Source organism: Neovison vison, chromosome 8 (assembly GCF_020171115.1).
Source record: "Neovison vison isolate M4711 chromosome 8, ASM_NN_V1, whole genome shotgun sequence".
NCBI classification, from domain to species: domain Eukaryota; kingdom Metazoa; phylum Chordata; class Mammalia; order Carnivora; family Mustelidae; genus Neogale; species Neogale vison.
The window spans coordinates 5,782,483-5,788,482 of record NC_058098.1 but is presented as its reverse complement, the minus strand read 5'-3'; the positions used below and the strand labels follow the sequence as shown (position 1 = coordinate 5,788,482).

Sequence of the window (6,000 nt, the reverse complement as noted above, 5' to 3'; positions counted from 1 at the left end):
GCAGACAGAGGCTCCCTTCCTGGCTTTTCCAGATTCTGTTGGGTTGAGGTTGGTCCACGCAGGACTATTTCAAGCTGGCTGGAGAAGGGGAATGATCCTTCTTGATCTCCTGCTCCCTGGGTTGTTGGACAAAGTGAGTGGGTTCCAGCACGCCTGGAGTCACCTGTCTTCTTGGTTTTGTTTGTTTGTTTGTTTTTGTTTTTGTTTTTTTCCCCAGATGCGAGGGAAGCAGAACACAAGGAACCCTTCCAATGGGCAAGCTCCCTGGGACTTGGAGAGGAACGAGAGCTCCTGCCATGCTGACTCAGTGGGGAGACTGGAAAGAGCAGAATCATCGCACTCAGGGGTAAGTGCCAAGAAAACAAGAAAGAAAAGTAAGGTGTCAGAGAGGGACGACTTCAGGTGGGAACAGGGAGGAGCTCTTTGAGGAGGTGCTCCAGGAGGGTGCTCCTCTCTGAGGAAGTCGCCCTTACGCGGAGCGCGGACTGATGGGAAAGAACCAGCCATGGGACAAATTGAGGAAAGAGCTCTGCAGGCAGAGGGAGGGGCAGGTGTTAGGATTTGGGGGATGAGCAAAAGCCCACGAAGGAGGGGAAGGGAAGACGGAAGGAAAGGCTGTGGGTGTCACTGTCCTTGGTGTGGAAAGGAACTTTCAGGTAAGGAAGGCACCCCTACCTCCCTCCCTGCCCTCCCTGGGGACTCTAGGGTTTACTTACCAGCTACCTTCCCCCTCAGGCTTAGCAGCCTGTGAGGCCCCCAGCCAGGCCGGGCGGCAGCCCCCCGCCCCCCCAGCTGTGAGGAGGCTCAGAACGCTGGCAGGAAAGCCGAGCTTGCTTTGCTGGGAGAGCACGAGCAGACTCTTCCAAACGCTTTCTTCTTGCTTTCTCTTCCTCTTTCCAGTTCAGAGCAAAAGGCACCGCCTTATCCTGGAGGCAGTGTCAGGTTATTTTTCAAAAGTGAAAATGGATATTTGCTCTCTGAGCCTATGTTGATCTTCATTTTAGTGGCCCTCCAGGCAAGCAAATAAGAAAATATCAGTTTCCGGGATGGGAGAGCAGAGAAATGTAATAATTGAGGGGCTACAGCCCAAAATTTAATATGGATGATTTGTTTAAATATTCATTGGGTCTGTTTAAACATTCCAAATAACCAAAATTATATCCCGGGGAGGCAGTAGAGTGCATGTTTAAACAGCCAAGGGCATGGGTCATGAAAACATGGGTTTCAGTCTTACTTTTGCCTCAAACCAGCACTGAGAATTTGGGCAAGCCCTTTATCCTCTGTCAGCCTGTTTATTGCATAAAAAATGGAAGTAAGTCATACTTATAGAATTGTTGTGCCTGATAAGTCGTGGACTCTCCGTTCATAGTTGAATATATGCAGGGGTTCAGCATAGTGCCCGGGATGTGGCAACAGGTGGCACAATTTACATGACCAGCACAGCGATGCTAAGGAGCGGAGCTACGAAGTAGTAACGGATGATCAACACCTGGGGCCAGACTTTCTAAGTTCAGTGACCTGGCTTTGCCTCTTATCAGCTCCATGACCTTCAGTAAGTTACTCGACTTCTCTGAGTCCCCATTTTTTGTTGTCATTTTTTTTTTCCCCATTTGCAACCTGAAGATCATACTACACATGGTTATTATGAAGATGAAGTGGATAAGAACTTCGAACCTAGCTAGGGGCAGGGTGAGTCCTACACACGTGCTGTTATATTATTATTATTTTTTAAGATTTTATTTATTTATTTGACAGACAAAGGTCACAGGTAGGCAGAGAGGCAGGCAGGGAGAGAGGAGGAAGCAGGCTCCCTGCTGAGCAGAGAGCCCGATGTGGGGCTCGATCCCAGGACCCTGAGATCGTGACCTGAGCTGAGGGCAGAGGCTTAACCCACTGAGCCACCCAGGTGCCCCCATGCTGTTATATTAGTATGAGCATACGGTGGTGTTCTAGTGCGAGGAAGTATTCTTCCTGAGCAAGGACTCAGTCCGATTCCCCGCTCTACCCCTAGTTTCTACAACAGTGTGGAGCCTCTCATAGGAGTTTGATAAATTTTCACCAACTTTGTTGACTAAGTGAAGGGGATGGTGAGGAATCACTACCATGTTTCTCTCAGATGGAAATACACTAAGCACTCTGGTAGGTCTCGAGTGGAAGCCTCTTCCCCTCGCTTCCACGTAGGGGCCTTTCATGTCCTGATCTTACGTGTCAGATACATACAATGCTCAGCAAAGGGGATGCAAGGGCTCCTTCGTTCTCTTTGGAAATCACAGCATCAAACACCAGCCGCGTCTCCACTGTGCATCTCCCAGCGGGGCTTATCGCCTACTCCAGAGCCTGGGATCTCACTGAGGACCCACTGAGTGCTCATTGGGTACCTATAAGAACAGGTCCTCAGGCGGGATTGGTGAAATAGGATTGATGTACGTGGACGACACCCAGTCTTGCCATTTTGCTGGAGTTTTGTGTTCACACATGTGACTGAAGGGGAGAAGAGAGAGGAACAGATTTTCCTTCACACGCTGGGGAACACAGGCTGTTGGAGGCAGCATGGATTAGAGGTGGGCCAGTGAGTAGCCACAGAAGCTGCTGGTATCCCTGGGCAGACTAGCCAAAGCTGACATGCCGAGATCTTCCTTCAAAGACAAATCGATGATCCCCAGACTATCTCGATAGGAGTGGATGCCAGTGAACGGTGGGGATGTAGGGCCTGCAAGGGTAAGCCAACAGAGATGTTCTTGAAGATGGACCTTAGGCTTTCCTGTGGCATTGCTTCTTGGTTTGAAGGCCAGTAGAACTTTCCTCCTGCTTGCCTAGGTGGTCACATCTGGGGAAGGCTGTGATGTGCCATGAGCTAAAATCAAAAAAAATTTTTTTAAAGTTTTGTATTTACTTAAGTAATCTCTGCACCATATGGGGGACTCGAATTCTTGACCCCGAGATCTAAGAGTTGCACGTTCCTCCGACCGAGCCAGCCAGGTGCCCCAGAAGCCCCTTTAAGACAAATTAAGACAAGTATCATGGAGTAGAATGCCAGAATTTGTCATAGATTTTTCAGTTAAAACTCAGGATTTTGAAAAAAAAAAAAAAGTCAAGCTTATTTTCGCCAAATCATCCGGACCTTCAGATAACTTTTGCTTTTTTTTCTCTGCAATTATGAATCTTTTTGCAGACGCGTTTATGGAGGACTGGTATTCTTAAAACCCTGACGTGGGCCCTGACCAACTGGCTATCTCTCTTTAATTCTGCCGGTAAGACTGACTTTTGGAGGGAGCTGGCTTCGGTCTTGAACTCCCTCAGAGCTACAGTTAGACTATCACTGACACCGCGGGGCCAGTTACGGGACAGTGTTTTTGTTTCGGGGACCAACCCCAACCCAAACTGCTTAAGGCCAGAAAAATTGCTGTTTGGCTTGCAGAAGTGGAAGCGCGGGGCTGGCTGGACTCATGGATTTATATGTTGTCATCAGAACGCCATTTTTCTGGCTCTGTTCTTTCTTTCCATGTGGCCTCTCACTGATCTTCCACAGGACTCCGACATGCAGCTGACCAAAGGTGGGGGGAGCTGGACATGGACAGTCCAGGGCCAGGCTCATGCTGAAACAACCTGCTCAAGGCAAGCACAGAGGCGCTAGAGAGCTTGGATGTCTCAGGGTCTGCTTTAAAGTCCCAGGGCAGGACTTGGATTGGTCCAGCCTGATTCATGTGCATATGCCTGGTGCCAATCAGAATGGCCAGGGAGATGGGCTCCTGCGATTGGCCAGGCCTGGTTTACTATCCCTGATGGGGGCAGTGGGGCAATAAATGTATGATTGAGGCCCCAACCGGAACCATCTGGGGGGAGGGGCGGCCCCCCAAAGGTAGGAAGGAGTCATTTACCAGAGCGGGGGTTGAAATTGGGAATAAATAAACCGCAGATGTTCATCCCCTCCTGGAGAAGGCATTCTCCCTTGGAGAAGTGGGAAGGTACCCTGTATCTTCTTGTGGAGTTAGCCCCAGGTAGGTGTGGGCCCTGATCTCCTTTTAGAGACAGAATTGTATAGGTTTCCACATCCTTAGGGACCCTATCTGCCTTCTGAAGAGAATATTAAAAATGGGAAAAAATGACTTGTTTTCATGACCAGAACATGACTTGGTTTTGATTTCTCTCCATGTTAAGGGATTAGGGTGGGAGAACGTTCTGGAGCCAATGGCCCCCTGTTGTTGCCAGCTTCTAATTCTGTGCATCTGGTGATCCAAAGGCTGGCTGGGTAGCTTTACGGACTGGCGCACCGAAGAAGAAACTTTCACGGACAAAACTTTTCAAGTATCTAATAGTTTTCAGCCAGAGGCCACAAAGCAACGGCATGTTTTCTTTGGCCAGCCCAGGGTTTACAAAAAAAAAAAAAAAGAAAGAAACTAGATGCTTGCCAATCTTTAAGAATTGGAATATTTCATATGAAAGCATGGATTTCCGGCTTCTCTAGGAAAAGCAGTAGACCTGGCCGTGCTGGCCCCAGTTGTATGAGGCCACAGTTGCCTGGAGCCGGGGAGCAGCGCCACCTTCAGGCGGGATGTAATGCTCCGGTTGGCCACAGTCTTCATCACTCCCTCTCTCTCGGCCCCTGGCCGCCTTCACTCACTCATCATTCCCATTACCTGTCTGGCCTCTATAAGCTTTTGCCTTCGCAGCCCTGGGTTTAGGACGGCAAATTCCCTGAGCCAAGTCTCGGAAGAACTAGGTCTTTCTTTTTCTAGCTTTATAACCTTAAGCAAATTACTGCCTCTCACTACACTTTAAGTTTTTGTTTTTGTTTTTAAATCTGCAAGTTGGGAATGAAATCCTTCATTTAATCAATCTTTACTGAGCACCTGTTTTTTCTGGGTGCTGGGTTGATCGCAATGAACAAATAGGCTTGCTGGGGGCACACAGAGGTAAGGGTTGGTGAGGCAAGCAGGTGGGGGCAGACGCTGGGGAGGCGTCGGAATGATATACTGTACCTAAGTCACTTAGTCCAGGCATTGGCAAACTATGGCTTGTGTGACAGATCTACCTGACACCCGCTTTTGTAGCTCAAGTGTCACTGGAGCGCAGCCACACGCATTCATTTATATCTTGTCTATAGCCCTGCAGGCTGTCCGCTCACAACGGCAGAACAGAGACCATGACTTGCAGAGCCTACAAGGTTTACTATGTGGCCCTTTACAGAAAAAGTGTGCCAATTCCTGCTTTCTTTTCTTTTTTAATTTTTAAAGATTGTATTTCTTTATTTGACTGAGAGAGAGTGAGAGAGCTAGAAAGAGAGCATGAGAGAGGGGAGCATGAGAGGGAGAAGCAGGCTCCCTACTGAGCCAGGAGCCTGACCTGGGGCTCAGTCCCAGGACTCTGGGATCATGACCTGAGCCGAAGGCAGATGCTTAACCGACTGAGCCACCCAGGCACCTGCTAGTTCCCGCTTTAGCCCAGAGCCCAGATACATAGAAGGAGCTTAAGACATTGCAACTGATGGTATTAGGACAAGTGGTTCTCCCTCCCCAACTCCTTGTTGCTGGTCTTCCAAGGCTGGGAGCCTTTCAGTGTTCGCTGTGCTTCCCCTGCCCCTGACTTTCTATCTGCTTGCCTAAATGCTATGTTCCTTCTTTAGGTAAAACTGCAAAACTAATGTTGGCTACATCTACATACAGGTTTCAGAGAAAGCTTCATGTAGCCCTTATCAAGGGTAAGGTTGGGGTTTGTCTACTGTCCCTTTCTGAGCATTGGATCAGGTTAATGAGATCAAATCCCATACAGGAATAGGCAGGCTGCAGCTTGACGGCCCCCGTGGAAAGGGCTGGATCCGTGTTGACTTACATTTTTCCATGGGGTGTGTGGCAGGCTTGCTGAGTTCTTATGGTTTCATCAATGGTTCTAGTCTTGTGCCAGCTCCCACAGCCTGACTATGTGTCAGAGACCTTTGCTCTCAACCACTTGGGGAGATCTGTCTTTACCCCCATTCATTCTCTGGCAGCTGTTGGGACACGA

The 6,000-nt window shown here is 49.0% G+C and overlaps 1 long non-coding RNA gene across 2 annotated transcripts in view; it reads left to right on the top strand.

Annotated features, from left to right (window-relative positions):
• Nucleotides 1–283: 283 nt before the first annotated feature.
• The window catches only part of LOC122915535, a 28,347-nt gene continuing 22,630 nt past the window's right edge, over nucleotides 284–6,000 (top strand). The window contains exon 1 of one of the 2 annotated variants that reach the window (XR_006386057.1): nucleotides 284–346. This is a non-coding gene — a long non-coding RNA (uncharacterized LOC122915535). Of the gene's footprint in view, nucleotides 347–3,238; nucleotides 3,252–6,000 lie in introns of those variants that run through there. The other variant, XR_006386056.1, reaches the window with a different exon arrangement.